Below are 21324 nucleotides of genomic sequence, written 5' to 3' on the forward strand. Positions count from 1 at the left end.
ATTGTAAAAACAATTTATATTTTCTTTATATATTTGTTAAAGTTCAAATGCTTAAATCACAGTGAGGGTTAGTTGTATATGTGATTATCATCTCAGGGTTCAGTCTTATATTTGAGGTCATATTTCCTTATCATAATGTTCTAAATTGTGGAATATACAGTTCTTTGAGGAATCCATTTATTTGATTATTAATTTATCTTGGCGGGCAATGTAGATGATGAGACTTTTCAAGTTGCTAAGTGTGTTTCTATCCAGTTTGATGAAGCGTGCTTGTATATCCAGTTTAATGAAGTATGCTTGTATAGTCTCCCTATGAGGCTCTTTGAGAGTCCTGGCCAGCATGGCCATTTTGCTTATAAAACAATGGGAAACAAATCATTGATGAATCTAAAGATGACTCTTCCAAGCCATTTGGCTATAAATGTGGGATGCAGAATTTTCATTAGATCCATCGTCCAATACATAATAGGTTTCATAACACTGCACTAACATTAAAAATGGGTATTTTCCTGATTCTTAAAGGTAGAGATTGTACGAAGAATGCTAACCAAAGGATATCTAAAATGCGTGGATTTCAGTCACATTGTTAGAGCATGCTACTTTGTTACACATACATTTAGTTGCATCATTCACATTTGTTATTGCTACATTTCATATTGTGCAAATGCTTAAAGATATTCTCATGCATAATTGAGCACATTTTTGCACATGCATGCTTAGCTTATGTTAATGTAGTTGAGCTTTAGGTGAGCTTAATTTAGCTTAGTTTAGTCTGGCTGGGCTCTTGTTTGCTTTCTAGCTTTCTCTATTTTTGGAGCCATTGATTTCCATGAAAGCAATTCATTTCTGCATTGTAATTGATTCTGTAATCTTTTCTTTGAGGAATATAGAAAATCTTTTTCGCTGCTCTCAATGTGAATGGCATTCGTGTATAGTTGTTTGATCTTGTATGTGCTTGTGTTGCAAAATTCAATGCATATTGCACATGAAGCTTCGTAGGCAGGTGCTTCTGAATTGAGGATGTTGTACTATAGAATTTATGTTTTTAATTTTCATGACATGGACTTTGTATGTGATGGAAGTGCACTGCTTAATAGAGAATTGTATTTAAAATGAAATCACTGGAAATATTAATGTCTACTGAGAAGTTGGAGGTGTGTTAAGAATTAGTTGGGGGATTTATAGAAAACATAATGTGTTTTTCACTTACAGAAGAAATTTAATTGTTGAATGTCTCCCCAGTTTTTCGGAGGTAGGACACCATGGTGCAATGAGCATTCTTCAACGTCATTATTCACATTGTGACGCATATATTCCACATTGCCTAAATTAAAGTTTCATTGACAATCACAAATAGGCCCCCAAACCCTACAGATCTTGGATAAAAGAGCTAAACAATCAAATATTAGCTTATAAAAGAACTTATTTCTAGGAGACTGCCTGCATGGGGAAATCAAACAAGACCTAAGTAGTTCATAGTGGAACGGAATATGCCAAAGTGTATAAATACTAAATCAAATGCATGATGTTAAAAAGGGGATTAGCTGTTTGAACGAAACAATGTTGTGGACTTGACATGTGATAAACCGTGTCTATTACATTTTGTGTGGAGTGTTGGATACATTCGTTCAGCTCAAAAAACTGGGGACCATTTGTTAAGGTATGATCACTGCAAATGTAATAGCACTGCCTGTAATTTTTGTGTTTTCCAAAGGCAGCGACCTCACTTGCATTTATATTGAGGATGAGCCAAGGAGAGATATGTAAGGGACATGTCTATTCATTATTATTTGATTAATATAATGACAATTAGTTATGACTATATTTATATGCACATAATATCTCTTAGATATTATATTAATTTCTTGAGCTTCACATAATAGTTATATATATATATATATATCTTCAATAGTTTTGTCTGTAATGTCCCCTCTTTAGTTCGACATGGCATTGATCATGGATTTGCCTATTCCAGACTCTCGTAGGCAAATGGTGTGGAAAGAGAGTCAATTCTGCGGATCAGATAGTCATATCTTGCTCTTGAAGAAGTGTTAAGAGGTTATATTTTATCATTATGTGATATTGGGGCCCACATGTTATAATTTTAATTTGAGTTGCACTTTTTATTTTATAAAATTACTTTATTATAAAAAAGTGCATTATAATGAGAAATTATAAAGGATGTTTCTAGAAGTTCTAGCAACTTTTTAGAAAAGTGAATAAATAGAGGGCTGGGCCTCTCATTTGGACATGCTTGGATTGGAGAACTCTTCTACTTCTTCATTGTGAAGACATTTGTGGACTTTGGATCTGCAAATTATTCGATCTATGGGAACGAATCACTCCCTTGGATTGGCGACTTTGAGGGTGTGAAATATCACCTGAATTGTTGCATAATTGGAGTTGGTATTCAGCCATCTCATTGGAGCTTATTGAGAATTCGTTGTTAGGGTTTGTTTTTGGTTGGAATAAGGGTTTCAGATTTGCCCAATCATTGGAGAAGCATTTGACAAGAGTTTGAAGACAGAATAAGTGCATTTTTAGAATTGGCAAAACAGGGTTCGGAACCACATAATTGCTCATATCTCCTCAACCCCTTGGAGTTATTTTTTATGGTTTTACAGGGTTACTACCTAACCCTAGGCGCCCATTTTCCTTGCATTTGGGGGTCCCAAAACCCTAATATTATTTTATTTCAGCAGCCGTACAGGTACGGCCTGGTACGACCCTGCTAGTTTGGGTAGCAGCAGAAAATTAAGGACAGTTTGGGGGTGCGGTTGGAGGTCTTCATCAACGATTTGCAGCAAAACGTGGTGTTCTTCCATAGTTCTTCAAACCAGGTTCTTGCATTCTGAAATATATGTCAATTTTTGGGTAAATTTGCTGTCATACAGTCATTGTAATAATCAGTCCAGAATTGGTAATAAAATAATTTCAGAATTTATTGCATTGTAATTGAAATATAGTTCAATGGCTTTATATATATTGTAATTCTGTGATTATATTATGAAAGTATCAAATCTGAAATTACCATATTCTGAATATTGTTACTGTTACACGCCAAGTGTTTGACAAAATTCCTAAGTTCAGTTTGAGGGTTTCTGTGGCCTTTATAGAGAGGGTCATTACAGTGGTATCAGAGCTATAAGTCCTGCCATCCTATGGAGGTCTTATAGGGAATTTGGAACAGCTAGATAGGAGGGAAAGTGTTTGACGAAATGTCAAAACACTAAAATCAGAGCATGCGAAAAAGGCCTTATAATTTCCGCAATACCAAAGCAAGACAAGATAGGATTTCTGACCTGCAGAGCGAACAGTCTAGCTCATCTATCCAGGTGGACATAGAATCCAGTCATACAGACACAGGGGAGGTATTTTTTGATCAAGACTACGACTACAATAAGGATAGAGGCGGGAATGCCGGTCCAGATCCGCAAGAGGAAAGATTTTTACAGTTATTAGACACTCTGGCACAGGGACAGCGATTAGCCGAACAAAGAGCACAAGAACAGAATCAGAGAATGGAGCTTATGATGCAGATGATGGCTCGACAAATGGGGTTGAACGCTAACATAGGAGGAGGAAATAATCAGAATGGTCACAATTAGAATGGGAATAATCAGGATGAGAGACATAATGGAGGCGAACAAATTGGGAACAATTTCGGTCATGCCCCCCAGCAAGCTCGGACAGTAAGTTCGAGGCCTATGATTCCTACGTTCCTTCCTAGAGCTCCAGAGCAGTCGGTACCAGAACCCCAGATCACTGACATACAGGATCAGCTGAGGAGAGATTGGGAAGCAGGAGGACTAGATTTTACAGCTGCAATCACCTTTAGAGAGTATATGGATGTGTGGATGAAGCATATGCCCCGTGGACAAGACAGGACTCAGAACTATGAGCTACGAAAGAAAGTAGGAAAACTACAGTTACCATATTATGATGGCTCGGGGAAGTCTACAGCAAGAGCTTGGGTTCAAAAGCTTGACACATACTTTCAATTGAATCCTATGTCTGAGGAAGAAGCTATTAAGTATGCAGCAATTCACCTGGATGGGTTAGCACACGAATGGTGGCATCATGGTATGATCACTATGGGTCATGCACACATTACCTCATATGTGGAGTTTACGGAGAGACTGATTGAACGTTTTGATAAGAAAGATCCAAAACTCCATTTCAAGGAATTAGCCCAGCTTAAACAGTGGGGCTCATTGGAAACATACATTTCAGAGTTTCAGAAACTTGCAGTGTTAGTAACAGATGTATCTGAACGAAGGCTATTGGTTTTATTTATGGATGGGTTAGTTGATCCGTTGAGAGGGTGGATTAAAGCTCTCAACCCTCCCACTTTGCAGGAAGCCATTAAGAAAGCTCGTGACATGGATTCCTCTTCAGCTTCTAAAAATAAATTTCAGGCAAAGGGTTTCCCTTCAGGAAAAGATAAGGACAGGAAACCCTTTCATAGAGAGGCACAACTACCTAAGGAAGAAAGTAAGAGGCTGGACAAGGAGACACTTAATGACTTGCGTAGGAAGAAGCTATGCTTCTATTGCAAAGGCCCGTATGAGTACGGCCATGACTGTCCTATGAGGCCAAAAGGGAAGGCCAACCGGGCAATGTGGGCTTATTACGAAGGCTCAGAACATCATGATGAGGATCCTGATGAAGCAGAGGGAGAGCAGGAGATAGACAGTGCAGGGCAAAGGCAGGAAACAGAGCTACATTTACAGGAAGCACGACTGTCTAGTATCCAGAGAGAGGGATCTTTCAGATTTCGGGGAGTCTTGGCTGGACAGAAGGTTATTACATTGTTGGACACAGGTGCCACGCATAATTTCATTGATGCACGATTTGTAGAGAAGCGTGGACTCATTACTGAGGAGTTCGAAGGACTAAGAGTAAAGGTAGCTGATGGATACACTCTTCGTTGTGACAGGATGGTACGAGACTTACCTTTGCGCTTGAACAACTATGAGTTTAAGGCGGATTATCATGTGGTCAACATGGGTGACATGGACATAGTACTTGGGATGCAGTGGCTACATTCCTTGAAGGTGGTTACCCTGAGATTAGAGGATATGGAGATACAATTCGAAATGAATGGTAGGATTCATGTGCTAAAGGCTATCTGTAATGGAGACATCAGGACTATCTCATTTAGGCGGCTGGAGAGATTAACTAGGCATAATGATATAGAGTGGGCAGCAGTTTGTACTTTGATACCTACACAGGAGGAGCAACATAAGGTGGAATATCATCCTGATATTCAGAAGTTGAGGATTAAGTACGAAAAGGTATTCAGTGAGATTCCACCAGGTAGGCCACCGGACAGAGGTATTGAGCATATTATTGAATTGGAGGAAGGTGCTAAACCTATCATGATCACACCATATCGACATCCAAAGCGACTCAAGGATGAGATCGAAAGGACCATTGAGGAGTTGCTAGCTATGGGGCACATCCGACCTAGTAAGTCACCTTTTGCATCTTCTGTTGTTTTGGTAAAAAAGAAGGATGGAACGCTTCGGATGTGTATTGATTACAGGGCATTAAATAAGAGAACCATTAAGAACAGGTATCCTATTCCTCGCATTGATGAGTTGATAGATGAATTGCATGGGGCCTGTTATTTCACGAAAATTGATTTGAGATCAGGATATCACCAGATTAGAGTCCGTGAACAGGATATTGAGAAAACTGCTTTCAGATGTCATTGTGGGCACTTTGAGTTTGTAGTCATGCCTTTCGGTCTGACCAATGCACCTGCCACTTTCCAGTCCACTATGAACAGAGTTTTCCACCATCAGTTGAGGAAATTCGTGCTGGTTTTTTTTGATGACATTTTGATCTATAGCCGATCATGGCAGGAGCATCTAGAGCATTTGGAGACGGTGTTGAGCATTCTACAGAAGGAGTCCTTGTATGCAAAGGAGTCCAAATGTGACTTAGGGATGACCGAGCTGTTATATTTAGGACACATCATTAGTACAGAGGGAGTGCGGATGGATCCTGAAAAGATTCGCGCTATTGTTGATTGGCCTCCACTAGAGAACCTTACACAGTTGAGGGGGTTCCTTGGTTTATGTGGTTTTTATCGCAGGTTTGTCAGTGGCTACTCACGACATGCAGCTCCCATGACAGATTTACTGAAAAAAGGGGAATTTGTGTGGACTCAGAAGGCACAGGACTGTTTTATGAGATTTAAGGAGATAATGACTACGTGCCCAGTTCTAGCATTACCTGATTTCACGAAGCCATTTGAGCTTCAATGTGATGCATCTGGAGAGGGAGTAGGTGCTGTACTTATGCAGAATAAGCACCCCATAGCTTATGAGAGCAGGAAGCTCAGAGGCCCTGAGCGTTCATTCAGTATATATGATAAGGAGATGTTGGCCATCATGCATGCTTTGGCCAAATTCAGACAATATCTTGTGGGTAGCAAGTTTTGTATTAAAACTGATCATAACAGTCTGAGGCATTTCTTGGGACAGCAGGACCTGAATGATCGCCAACAAAAGTGGGTAAGTAAGTTGCAAGCATATGATTTTGACATCTCATATGTCAAGGGAACTCAGAATGTTGTTGCAGATGCTCTATCTCGAAGGCCACACCTCACTCTTATGGTTCAGATGTCAGAGGATTGGCGACACTTGATTATAGCAGAGTATGCCAGGGATACATGGGCCTCCGATATAGTAGAGGGAACAGTGATTGATACCAGATACACACTTGTGGATGATTTGATCATTCACAAGAACAGGATTTACTTGGTCCCAGGATCGAAGGTTAAGCAACTGATTATGAGAGCACTTCACGACTCACCAACAACAGGCCATCCCGGGTACTTCAAGACTTACAAGTCAGTTCGAGAGCGGTTCACTTGGAAAGGGCTGAAAGCTGATGTTTTGCAGTATGTTCGAGAGTGTCTTGTTTGCCAGCAAAACAAACAAGAACACAGCTATCCGGCAGGGCTCCTACAGCCACTTCCGATTCCCGACAGGAAGTGGGAATGCATCTCCATGGACTTTATCACAGGTTTGCCCAAGGTACAAGGACGAGATTGTATTTATGTGGTGGTAGATAGATTAACGAAATATGCTCATTTCTTTCCTATCACCACTACACATTCAGCAGCTCAGGTGGCAGAGGTTTTCTTTCGGGAGGTTTTCAGATTGCACGGCTTGCCTCAGAACATTGTGAGTGATAGGGATAGCCGTTTCATGAGTCACTTTTGGCAGGAGGTATTCCGGTTATGTGGCACGGAGCTTACACCCAGCACTAGCTATCACCCACAAACTGATGGTCAGACAGAAATTGTGAACAAATGGGTGGAAGGGTATTTAAAGAATTATGTGGCAGCTCAGCAGCGAGCTTGGGTCAGATGGATATATCTCTGCGAGTATTGTTACAATACTACATATCATATGACTATACAGATGACACCCTTCATGGCACTTTACGGTTATGAAGCACCTAGTTTCTTGGATTTGTTGTTGAGCGACAGCCGGGTACCCAGTGCAGGTGAATTATTACAGGAGAGTAAGGATATAGTTGCTACCCTCAAAGACAATATTGCAAGAGCTCAGAATCAGCAGAAGCAGTATGCAGACCAGAAGAGAACTGAGCGTAGTTTTGAGGTAGATGATATGGTTTACCTCATGTTGCAGCCATACAGGCAATCTACTCTTAAGAAGAGTGGGGCAGAGAAACTTAAGCCACGCTATTATGGACCATTCAGGATTATCAGGCGAGTTGGTGAAGTGGCTTATGAGTTGGAGCTTCCCGCAGACAGCAGAGTGCACAATGTGTTTCATGTGTCATGCCTCAAGAAGGCGTTGGGTCAGAATGTGGTGCCTTCTGCAGTATTACCTCCTTTAGACGATGAGGGAAAATTGATTTTAGTACCAGAATCTATCCTGGAGAGCAGAGAAAAGCAGCTTCGTAGAAGGGTGATCAGAGAATACTTGGTTAAGTGGAAAGATTTACCTGTTGAGGATGCTACTTGGGAGGGGGAGGCTATTTTGCAGCACCCGGCGTTGAGATTGCTTGAGGCCAAGCAATTTCAGGAGGGGCGGACTGTAATGTCCCCTCTTTAGTTCGACATGGCATTGATCATGGATTTGCCTATTCCAGACTCTCGTAGGCAAATGGTGTGGAAAGAGAGTCAATTCTGCGGATCAGATAGTCATATCTTGCTCTTGAAGAAGTGTTAAGAGGTTATATTTTATCATTATGTGATATTGGGGCCCACATGTTATAATTTTAATTTGAGTTGCACTTTTTATTTTATAAAATTACTTTATTATAAAAAAGTGCATTATAATGAGAAATTATAAAGGATGTTTCTAGAAGTTCTAGCAACTTCTTAGAAAAGTGAATAAATAGAGGGCTGGGCCTCTCATTTGGACATGCTTGGATTGGAGAACTCTTCTACTTCTTCATTGTGAAGACATTTGTGGACTTTGGATCTGCAAATTATTCGATCTTTGGGAACGAATCACTCCCTTGGATTGGCGACTTTGAGGGTGTGAAATATCACCTGAATTGTTGCATAATTGGAGTTGGTATTCAGCCATCTCATTGGAGCTTATTGAGAATTCGTTGTTAGGGTTTGTTTTTGGTTGGAATAAGGATTTCAGATTTGCCCATTCATTGGAGAAGCATTTGACAAGAGTTTGAAGACAGAATAAGTGCATTTTCAGAATTGGCAAAGCAGGGTTCGGAACCACATAATTGCTCATATCTCCTCAACCCCTTGGAGTTATTTTTTATGGTTTTACAGGGTTACTACCTAACCCTAGGCGCCCATTTTCCTTGCATTTGGGGGTCCCAAAACCCTAATATTATTTTATTTCAGCAGCCGTACAGGTACGGCCTGGTACGGCCCTGCTAGTTTGGGCAGCAGCAGCAAATTAAGGACAGTTTGGGGGTGCGGTTGGAGGTCTTCATCAACGATCTGCAGCAAAACGTGGTGTTCTTCCATAGTTCTTCAAACCAAGTTCTTGCATTTTGAAATATATGTCAATTTTTGGGTAAATTTGCTATCATACAGTCATTGTAATAATCAGTCCAGAATTGGTAATAAAATAATTTCAGAATTTATTGCATTGTAATTGAAATAGAGTTCAATGGCTTTATATATATTGTAATTCTGTGATTATATTCTGAAAGTATCAAATCTGAAATTACCATATTCTGAATATTGTTATTGTTACACGCCAAGTGTTTGACAAAATTCCTAAGTTCAGTTTGAGGGTTTCTGTGGCCTTTATAGAGAGGGTCATTACATTGTCTCATAGGATTTATCCGACAAAAGCTACTAAATCATCAACACTTCCTCTTAGCTAGGGAGGACAAACACATGATTTGATATAATTTCAATGTAATATCAAGAATGGCATGATAATGGATATCTTTGATTAGAAGATATTCATTATGATGATATCATCTCATGATATCATGAGTAATGGCCTCAAAATATCAACTCGCATGATATTCACTGAGTACTCAAATGTTCATGAGGTATGTGCGCACGTATCCCTCTATGGTACAAGTACATTAGGAACGTTAAAATCATGGCTTGTCCACGGATATTAAATCTACCATGATATATCTATACAATAGAACTCATAGATATCTATGTGACTATATTTATTTCTTAGTATATTGATTTACATGATATAATCTATCATGATCTGCTTAGGTATCAAGCATATGACATCCATTGTGATAGAATGTTATACTATTGTAAGATCGACACCTTACTATGGTAACCATAAACAAACTTCAGTGAAAGATCGTCACCTTCCACGATGTTTCCTCGTAGTCATTTAGTAACTCACACGACATCCACCATGAACATTTTTAGAGGGTAGAACAAAAGCTTTCACCTCAAACTTTCTCTCACAGAGAAGGATGCATTGTAGTGCATCTCAAATAGTCACTGATGTCGAGTCTCCCTCTCAATAAGGGCTCTAGTTAATAACTCCAAACTTGTCTTTAGTAATGTATAGACTTCACTTTGGCACAAGGATGGAACTTTATCTCATGAATCATAGTTCTCTGATTGCTACAATTTCTTGATCATTGGAGAATCCATCTCGACTTGGTCTACTCCATTTGGATAAATATGATCAAGATCCTCAAAAGTCAACTGAAACATATCCTCTGTTTGCTCCCTCTCTTTCTAAGGTTGCCTCTAACGAAATGCCAGGCTCCCTCTTGATATAGAAGGATTCTCATAATCTAAACCATCAAAGATATTCTCTTCAAGAGTCTTATATTATCTGTCATGATTCATATATGGTTGGAAGTGCTGGATCCAAGACCACTTTGGAGTTACTATCATAAGATCAAGTCCTAGAGCAAATAGTTATATAGTCATCTTGATATTTGAGCAAAATCCCATTGCAGTCTGCGCTTTCTCATTGGAAAAGCCCCTTGTCTTGATTTTATTTCATAGTCTTGGATGTTATTACTCGCAATAGATGCCTCGACAACATTCCTAATGCACCATTCTTCTCTTTTGATGATGATTTTATGGAAGCTAGTTAGTGATCACGGGGACATTATATAGTATTACTCTTAGGATCCGGGTGGACTAATGTGTTATTTGTTTATGAGATTGCTTGGGACAAGCAATTTCATGGAGGGTGGACTATAATGCCCCCTTTTTAGCTAGTGTCAGAGGACAAGTTGTTATCCTATCATTGTGTCCCTTGTAGGCTAATTATTGTGGATAGAGGGACTTATGAGGCAGAGGCTCAACTATGGGAGGGTCTTTCCCTCTCCACAATTCAGTATGTTCTAGTTTGGTCTTCATTTGATTCATATTAGACTTCATTTGGGCTTAGTATCATGTACTTATGATTTATGGTAAGTTTGGTGATGATTGAGAGGGACCCTTTCTATTTTTGGAAAGTGCATTTAGTCACGTGGGGAAGTAATAGTTGTGACTTCTATTTTAGACGACATATTAAAAGGATAAGTATTTTGGTAGTTATTATTCTTTTAGTGGCCAAGTTACTATTAAAACCTAAGTTGTCGGTTCAGATTCTGGTTTGGATCCGGGTTCAACATTCGGGTTCGGAACTCACTCAAAAAAAAATTGAGCTAGGTTTGGGTTTGTTTTGGGTTCATTGTACAATATTTTTAAAAAATATATATTTTTATATATATGTAAAAATATGTTGCAACAAATAAGTTCATACACCACTATGCTAATATAAAGCAATTTAGCAAAATACACCACCATATGAATGTTTCGGTGCAAAAACTTTAAAACACTGATGTTAACAATACTAACTAGTAATTAGTCATAGAATCATATGTGATCAAATATCAATGTATCATCAAAATCATCAAATAATATCTAAACCAAGCCAATAAGCGGGGATGAGCTCCTTACAACAGGGACCGGACCAAGCCAACAACAAACGTACGCATCCAGACTGTCGTTGCCAAACGCGGGTTGCAATATGGAAAAATCCCTAACACTGTCGTTTTAGGTTTGAATATGTAAATCACTACCTAAAACTAAGTTGACAAGTCAATAAGATGATGTGGCCTTGTAATTTGTCCAAATTCATTTCACATTCCTCCTGGGCTCCGTTGACGGCAACCAAATTCGCTCAAAATTCCTTTGAATTTGACTAGGGTTCGAAACTACGAATTTCTAGGGAATTCTGATGGTGACAGGTGAATTTGTAGCAATTTCAAATTGACTTCAAATTTGAGCGAATCGAATGTCGAATTTCCTAGTTTTTGAGCGAATATGGTGACTTGATTAAAACATTATTTGACTTATTATAAAGTTATAATTTGAATTTGTAATTTCACTTGAGTGTTGAGTCATCATTGGAAGGGGCCATTTGTTCAATTAATTCATGGAACTTTGGAAGCTTAAGCCAAGGTAATTAAAGTATTAGAGTAAATAAATTATTAGGAGAAAAAGTATATCTGTTTATCCCACATTAGCTGGAAAAGTGTGGAGCTCTCCTACAAAGTGTTATAAAAGACTCACATGAGTTCTTTTTCATGATATTGTTGATGTTTTCTGATTTTTGTGAAGAGAATTTGGAGACGAGGGATTTAGAAGTTTTAACTTGGAGAATCGGAAATTCTTCATAGTTTTTTACACTTTGAATTGGTGTAATATCCAGTAAAGTGTGCAAATGGGGATGGCTTTATTTAGAGGTCATGATTGGGTTTATTGATGAAGAAATATCAAGGCTTTGCACATATTTTTTATTCTTATTCATTGCAGACCTGCGGGTTATCATTGGCAGCAATTATTAATCAAGTTTCAAACATTTATGAGAAAACTTGTGAAGTTTATTCAAGAGTTTTGTCAATATTATTGGCAAATTGAAACTTACAAAGGTTTAAGTGCAGATTTTGAAAGGGTATTTCCAGAATAGATTGTGACAGCCATTGCAACTATTACCAGCATTGAATATTTATTAACATTTGTCATTTATGAATTCATGCATTTCTACCATACAGTTCCAGATTTTATTAAAAAAAAATTGAGGACCTCCGGATATGAATGGTTAATGAAAAGCATTTTAAATATATATATATATTTAACTCAATAAGAATCATTGCAACTCTATTTCATTTCTAGAATATTTTATATTTGCAATATTATTTTATCTTGTTTGACAAGAGGTTTATTTTTTACTTTAAAATTGCAAATCAAAACCAAGTATTCTAAAACACAAAAATTTGCAAGTTGGAAGTTGAATAACCCGCAGGGGTCATTACATTTGGTGCATTACTCAAGTGGTTTTTGATGAGTGGCTTCACAATTTCAGGCATGTTGTTTATATCAGATTACTACAATAGATTGGCGGAGCAACATTCTTGAGGTTTATATGGGATCCAAATATTTGGCTTCAGCATGCACATGCAGATTGCTTGAGGGCAAGCAACCTTTGGTAAGGGAGGTCTGCAACGTCCCCTTTTGGGGACATAGAAGTCAGTTAAATAACTAAATTTTAAGTTGTCAATTTATATCAGATTTAATGACAACTCAATCTAATTATTTACTAAAATATTGAAATGACTTAATAAAGCTTAGTGAATAATTAATGAATTCACTTTAAATTTCTTTTGTAAAGGAAAATAAAGAGAAAAAAGGAATATGAAGAGACAAGGAGAAGGAAAATCAAGAGTCATAGGGACGTGTTATTAAAAAACATTGAGAAATTGATTCTGAATATGCTTGGTTATTGTTTCTCTTGGAGAATTTCGGGAAGCTTTAGCTTTCAGTTAGAACCCTGGCGACGAAAACCTTCAAGACTTATTGGATTGGATGAGAATCCAATTCATTACCTCAATGGACTTGTGACAAAGTTCACAATTGAGCTAATTTGTGAAGTATTTATCAAAAGATGACATGCAATATTTAAGGTATTTCATATCTGTTGAAAATTAAGATGTAGTTATTTAGCATTATATTGAATTCCAAATTCTCTTTTAGTTTGAAGAGTCATGATTTTCATTTTAATATGTTCAATTCAATAAATTAGTTGCATAAATTGTTTGTTTAAGTTTGCGTTGTACAATTGGCAAATGTTTGGAATAAATATCTTAGGAGGATATTACATGCTTGAGCGGAAATTAGGAGTTATTTGGGATTTTAGATCACACTTTGCATATAGACAAGGATTTCTAGTTTTTAAATTGACTTGGGACAAGGTTTTTTGCACTTGGACTTTGGATTGCCTTGTAATCACCCAATTTTGGTCTAATAAACTATAAGCCACCTTTATGAGTAGTTTTAATCTCCATATTAGACCGCATTATCATAATCAATTTTGTATAAGTATTTAGTCATTAGTTTTTGATCAAATCATTTATTTGATTTTATCCCATTGTTTGACCACCTTGTCCTAAGTTTTATTTAATATGAAGAACATGCTTCCTTTTAATTAAATAAAATCCCCTTTACTTCATCCACACATGAAAATGCATTTTCTAAAATAAAAAGAAAGCAAGTTGTCTACAACTTAAATGGACACTTTTTAAGGTGAATGGAATCTTTGACTTTTCAAAAAGGCTTTTGCCTTTTTATCTCCACCGTTCATTCTTTTGCCTCTCAATCCCATTCACTCCTTTTGCCTCTTGAGAATCTTGAGCACATGGATCAGCTAAAGATCAAATTTTTACCATTGCTTTTTGCTTCTTAATCTTGACTTTCCTTATCTCTTTAGGAGGAGGCTCTCTCCTACTCTTTTCATCTCTAGAGTTCATACTAATGCTATGCTATCATTTTGAATTCTTGAGCACTTGAGCATTCACTTGCACTCTTGCATACTTGCATTCTAGCTTAGTATTTCCTTTCATTCTGATTACATTAGTACATCTAGTCTAATTAGGAGGAAGTAATCTTTTTATCTTGTTAGCTTAGCCTACCTTCCTTGTTCTTGCATTTCATAGTAGCTTAATCTTGCATCTCATACTAGTTTAGCTTTGCATTGCATATTCATTTGAATACTTGGATACTAGCACTCATATTGCTTGTACTCTTTGAATCTCTCATTCTATGGTGCACCTTGCAAGGGTCTCTATCCATAGGTTCATTTGAGAGCCACAATTACATTATTTGATTCCTTGCATGTCATGGATAGAAAGCTCTAAGCTCCTCTCAAGCTTCCTAATCCATGGGATTATTTGAGAATAAGGGATTATATAAGTGTGCTCACTTTTTAACATACATTTTTGAGAAAAACAAAAAAAGTGCTTTGGTGAAAACATGGTAAATAGGTACCTTGGTAGACAAAATAAAGAGAAATAAGTCCACTATGGTGAAAGACACTTCTTGCGGCGCCTTGGACAAGTACCATGACAAAAACTTGGCAAACAGGCATCACGTGTAATCCTTCATCTTCCAACTATTATCTCTTTCACCTTTGATCTTGACAATGTTGATCTATCCTTGAGTATTGACTTTAATATATATTATCCATCAACTACCCTATCATGATCTTGCTTATCCCAAATCATTCACTCGTAGCCTCCATGATAAGCTTCATTCGTATCATTCTATGATAAGCTTCATCCGTATCATTCTATCATATCACTATCCTATCCATTTGGCCCCTTGGTCTTGATCAAAAGAAAGAAATAAAAAGGAAAAGATGGTTCTTTGAAGCCTTCTGACATGTCCACTCTTTGCCCACTCTTTTTGGACTATATGCTTTCATGACATCAAGTCATTATCCTATAGGCCACCTCAGTCATTGGCTTCCATTTCTTATCCAAAACATGCTTCATATGGTTGTTTTCCCTTAGCCTAGCTTGGGAAATCTTGATGAGACAGTTCTTGAGGATCACATCTCGCTTCATGCATAATTACCTATCCATCTTATCCATAAGCTTGCTAATCCATTATGCCATAAACCTTGCTAGATATTGGGACAAAACTATATGATCATTCTTGAGAACCAATAATCTCTAAATTTCTTTGAAAAATCCAAAAACAATTGATATATGATCCTGAAAAAAGGTGTATCTTGGTGCCCATCTTTTAGCATGCATCTTGCTACCACAAAAAAAAGCACAAAAAGTCCTATAAAAAAATCCTGTCAAGTGGTGAAAATCTAGAAACAGGTGCTACTTGAGACCTTTGCGCTTCTATCTATTAGCTCATGGCTTGGCCATGAATCACTTGACTTCTATCTTGCATACATGTCTCCTTGGTTTGGAATTAGTCTTTGTCTAGGTCTAAGGGGCATGACTTGTATCATCTCTGATCTCTAGGACAAAGTATTGTTTTTGAACACTACCCCAAACAATATTTCTCAACACTTCCCATCTTGACTTCGAGAGTTTCTCAACACTTATCTGATAGTTTACCTTGAACCAACACTTCATCAACAGTCTAGGATTATGCAATATATCTCACTTGTAGGCATAAGTCGTAGAGAGTCAGCGATCATTTTCTTTATCACACCGTGCTTAAACTAAAACGATTGAGACATGCTTCATGATTTTCTTTGTGTGTTGCTTGTTATTGATGATTTTCGTTGATGTTCTCTCTGACGTCTCTACAGGATGTCACTCGACTAGAGGACTAGGGGCATGGGGCATATATTCTTTATCTTTTGCTAGTGCATCAAGCGTCTATAATAAGTGCCTCCTCTTGGTTAGAATGCGACATATACCTTGACCTGATTCATTTAGACATAATGTCCTTGGTTGTGACATTGTGTTTGTTCCATAAGACCGTGCTTATGGCCATTTCTACATCTATGTCTCGTTGCAAGCATAATCTTGCTACATTATCTGGAAATCTAACGATGAGTCATATTGATCTTTATGTTTTTTATGCTTATGGTAGGTTCCTACACCCTATCTGATATAGATCATATTCATATCTTCATAGTTGCACTTGCACTAGCGACGGTCATATGATCTTGTGATATCCCATTAATAAGGCTCGATGATAATAACAATGACCTACTTAATTGACCCTTGCAAATTGCACTTTGCATTTCATATTACTTTGCATATTAGGCTTTGCATTGAGGAGAGAGTCTTCATCATTATCGGACACATCTCTCAACCATCCCTTAATCATTTCTCAATCTTGATCATCTCTTGTAATCACTTTCTCTGTTCATCTTGTCACCAAATGGGTTAATTTTATCATTTCATCTATCTATCCTTTCAAACCCCTCATATAGATTTTTGACCTAATTTTCAGTCGTCTCGGATTTCTACGAAAATTGTACCCTTACCTTATTTTGATGTCTTGAATTCATTTTCAGGATCGAAATCGAACTCCGAAATCTTGATCGTCAAAATTGCGATTTAAAATTTCTTTCTTTTTTGCACAGTTGACTTACCCTTTTGAGGCAAATCTTTCGCATCTTTCGAGGCAAACTTCATTTACATTTGTTTATCATTCCCACATCTCTTCATCATCATTTTCATCTCATTTCTTCTTGCTTTGACCTAATTTTCATGCTACATCTTTTTGGTCAAAATTAGTCAAACTAAGGCACATTCTCATTACTCTGTCGTCAAACTTAGTCCTATGCTTTCTACATCACTTATCTATCATCAAGGACCTTCTCTTCGCACAATTTGATCCAATCTATCTTGTTTCTACATCGCTCATTCATTATTTCGATTTCGATCCCAAGTGGACAAGAATAATCTATCATTGATCTCTAAAAGTTGCAAATTGATTATGCTATGCTATCATTGCTAGGGGCATCTCAACTTCATCGCTTCACATCAAGTTGAGATCCTTTAAACCATTGTGCTTCGCTTGGGGCAGACACTTGATCTAATCTATTCACTCTTGGACATATCAGTTGTCACAGCATCACATCAGTTGTAGTTTTGTATTATCAACCTTGTCCTAATGTTCAGTTTCATTGCTTCGCATCAAACTTTGCATTCAGGATTATCAACCTTGCTAAGCTTCGTTTACAGCTAGTTCAAGTTTAGTTATCTCACCGCACTTCGTTGGCTCCTAGTTCAGAATCATATCTCTTATCGGTCAACTTAATATCATCATTCTTTGACTCAATTTGCTTATTCAGATTTTTTGTACATTGACTTAAAGAGGGCCAAATGTAATCACCCAATTTTGGTCTAGTAAACTATAAGTCTATGCTAGACCACATTATGCTTAATCAATTTTGCATAATTATTTAATCATTAATCTTTGACCAAATCATTTATTTGATTTTATCCTAATGTTTGACCTCCTTATCCTAAGTTTTATTTAATTAGAAGAACATGATTCCTGTTAATTAAATAAAATCCCCTATATTCTATGTGCACATGAAAAGGCATTTTCTAAAATTAAAATAAAAAGCAAGTTGTCTACAACTTAAATGCACACTTTTAAAGGTGAGTGGAATCTTGACTTTTCAAAAAGGCTTTTGCCTCTTTATCTCCACCACTCATTCTTTTGCCTCTCAATCCCATCCACTCCTTTTGCCTCTTGAGAATCTTGAGCACATGGATCAACTAAGGAACAAATCTCCACCATTGTTTTTTGCCTCTTAATCTTGACCATCCAAATCTCTTTAAAAGGAGGCTCTTTCCTCACTCTTTTCATCTCTAGAGTTTATGCTAATGGTATGCTGCCATTTTGATATCTTGACCACTCGCACTCTTGCATACTTGCATTATAGCTTAGTATTCCCTTTCATTGCAATTAGATTAGCACATCTAGCCTAATTAGGAGGATGTATTTCTTTATCTTGTTAGCTTAGCTTACTTTCTTTGTTCTTGCATTTTATTGTAGCTTAATCTTGCATCTCATATAAGTTTATCTTTACATTGTGTTGGTTCCCAAAACCACAGATTGGAAATCCAAGAGCTTTGCCTATTCTCCAATAGGATTACTTACTTAGTCTCGGCCAATAAACGGGAATGATTTCTTGATTCACTTCCCTGCACTTTAGGCTTCACTAAACCTAGGCGGGTAAACCTTCCTTAAACCCTTATGACTTGTTCAAAGCTTTTCTATAGCGAATTTAAACCTTGGGAGTTCTTAGGATGACAAAATATTTAAACTTGTTTAAAATAAAAGTTATATGGATGCTTTATGATGTTTACTTGTGAAACCAATATTGTTTGAATGAAAGGAAGAATATTTGACTTATGAATATGGCAGAATATTGAACGTCAAGGCCTCAAACATCAACCACTTTCACAAAATAAATTGCAGACCAGTGCCTTATCCAGCCTTGGGCTAATAGAGTCAAACTTTCTCCAGACTCTTATTTACAACACTAAGAGATAGTGCTTATACCATCTACTACTTTATAGATTGAAGCTTCAATTGGCAACTCAAATTTTAGTCTAGTTGAACAAAATACTTTGAACTTTGATTTTCAAGACAAATAAAGAAAACAGGGCTCATACATTAAGTATGAAAATGAATACAAATAGTTTGTGCTTTATTACAAGATCTAGTATATCAAAACTGCAAAAACATTTATCCCTCCGTATTACTTCTCTTTTTACATCTCATTAACCGCTCGTATTTTTTATTACTTCACTAACTTGTTTTCTTGTTATGTTTTTTGTCCTTTGTTTGGGCAACTCTTATTTATACTCATATGAAGGGGTACAAGATTTTCCCAAACAAAATCATCCCTTCATAATAAATTGATTACATATTGTTTGTGAACCATTAATAATTTTCTCACCATCGTTAAGGGAGGAACAAATATTAATCCTCGATACTCATTCGCATCTCATAATATGGTTCAAATACATCAGAAAGTCTTGAGGAAAATCTTACCATATTGTTAGGAAATTCAAAAATGATACTTGTTAGTGATCATTGTTTGGACGTGCACTAAATTGATTTGTTGAAGAGGCTTTGGTTTCGTCACAGATTTTTCTCTACGTTGCTTCTCCATTAGAGCCAATGCCCTACACAGTGAGTCGTTTGTCGAGCATCATTTTTTATACAAGCTCTGCCATCAATGATCATTGCTAACTGCAAACTCACGCTACCGTCTCCATCGTTTCTTTATCTCAGCTTTATTATTCAACGCATACTACTTTTGCAAGTTTGACGTTGGGCTCACATTAAACAAACACTTTGATGAAATACATTGGACCTATGTTATACAGTCATCGAAGTCATGCCGTGTAACAGAGATCATATTCGCTGGAGTTTATTGATGGTATTTCTTTTGAGAGCTAAAGTTAGGCACACAAAGGCTGATACAATCCAAGGAAAGTGTATGCTCTATTGGTGGCCATTTTGGTGACATACTTTTATAGTTACATATTGAAAATATCGTAATTGTGAAGGAAATGGATTTAGAGGCACCAAAAACTGCAAATAACCTATTGATGCATCCCGAAAATCATTGTCAAGAGCCCTGTGTTCAAACATCTGAAGCTTTCTTCAGATTAGAAGGCTCGAAAGAAAGTAGTACAGGCGAACTTCCCCTGTCACGATGGATAAGCATAACGTTCTGATGATTTCTCATTTACAACCAGTTGTCAATTGCCTGGAGAAAATATTGGATGAGACTCAAAGGCAGAAGAGGACAGTTTATCATCATAATCACCCATGATTTCTACAAACTTGTTTCTCTTTTCACCTTCTTTGAAATTGAATGCAAGGAATAAAGAATCTGGAAACTGTTCATGCAACTTGGTGACAATTTCTCGTAAGATATGTCTCTTCCTGTAGATCCTTAATGGAGAAACATAAATCAAAAGCATAAAGTCTCTTAGCAGTTTCAAGAAAACCAGCAGGAGGCTCTTTGAAGAAGAATCTGCTAAATAGAGACATATTGAAAGCAACTTCCTATCCTTTGGCCTTAAGAATCTTGTTAACAATATAAGTCAAACTACTCGATCTAAGTTTAGTTATATGTGAAAGATAGTTGTCACAAAAAATTGCCAGCATGTTTCACTAAAATTAAATTTCTAACAGACCCCAGCCTCTATCTGTTTGTGCTTGCTGCATCTACATAGTTGTCACAAAAAATTGCCAGCATGTTTCACTAAAATTAAATTTCTAACAGACCCCAGCCTCTATCTGTTTGTGCTTGCTGCATCTACCACTTTGCTTGATTCCAGAGTCATATCCTTATGCCATATTGAAATAAATAGATCCCAAACAGATTGGTTTGTCTGGTATCTTCAATCCTTATGATTGCCAATATAAGAGTTGCAGTCATCATATTGTGGTCATCATGAAATTAAGTCTTCATTAGTGGCTCTTATTGGGGACATATGCTCCTTGTGGGCATAATGAAATTCCAGCTATCTCTGGAGGAGCAGACCATACTTAACCTGATGCAAACTAAAATTGGGTGGCACTGGTCCTCCCAAAATGTGAACAATAATCCTTTCCTCTATCGAACAGCTGATTTCGGTCATGCAATATCTCCTTCCTTATGATCATGGTATGCTTTCCCTTCATCACTTTCTTCGGATCAGAATTTTCCTTTTCCTTATCAACAAGGGCATTCGAAAGGAAACAAATTCCATAATCTTTTAGCCCCAAAATCTGATCCCTTGTTGTATTAGACACACTATCTTTGTAGACAACACTTATTCTTTCATCAATGTGGTCTTTAGTTACTGACTTATGTTTAGCCTGTTAGAGGTCCTCAGATGCACTGTGTTCTTTGCTAGATGGAAGATCTTTATGGTCATGCATTTGATTAGTCATACTAACATTCTCTACTTGTACGTCTTCTTGCACACAATTTGTTTCATCTACATATGACAGATATTATTTCTCTTCACAAAAAGGTTTCAGAGATGGCTCATATTCAGGAATAATTACTTCATTTTTATCAAGAATTTGATCAGATA

At 37.1% G+C, this 21324-nt stretch overlaps 1 protein-coding gene across 6 annotated transcripts in view; it reads left to right on the forward strand.

Annotated features, from left to right (window-relative positions):
• The window catches only part of LOC149535647 (CAAX amino terminal protease family protein), a 183717-nt gene that overhangs the window by 142217 nt on the left and 20176 nt on the right, over positions 1-21324 (forward strand). The gene's annotated exons all lie outside the window — the stretch shown is intronic.

The sequence above is a fragment of the Cupressus sempervirens genome, chromosome 10 (genome assembly GCF_028749045.1).
Source record: "Cupressus sempervirens isolate cs-2001-9-10 chromosome 10, ASM2874904v1, whole genome shotgun sequence".
Lineage (NCBI taxonomy): Eukaryota > Viridiplantae > Streptophyta > Pinopsida > Cupressales > Cupressaceae > Cupressus > Cupressus sempervirens.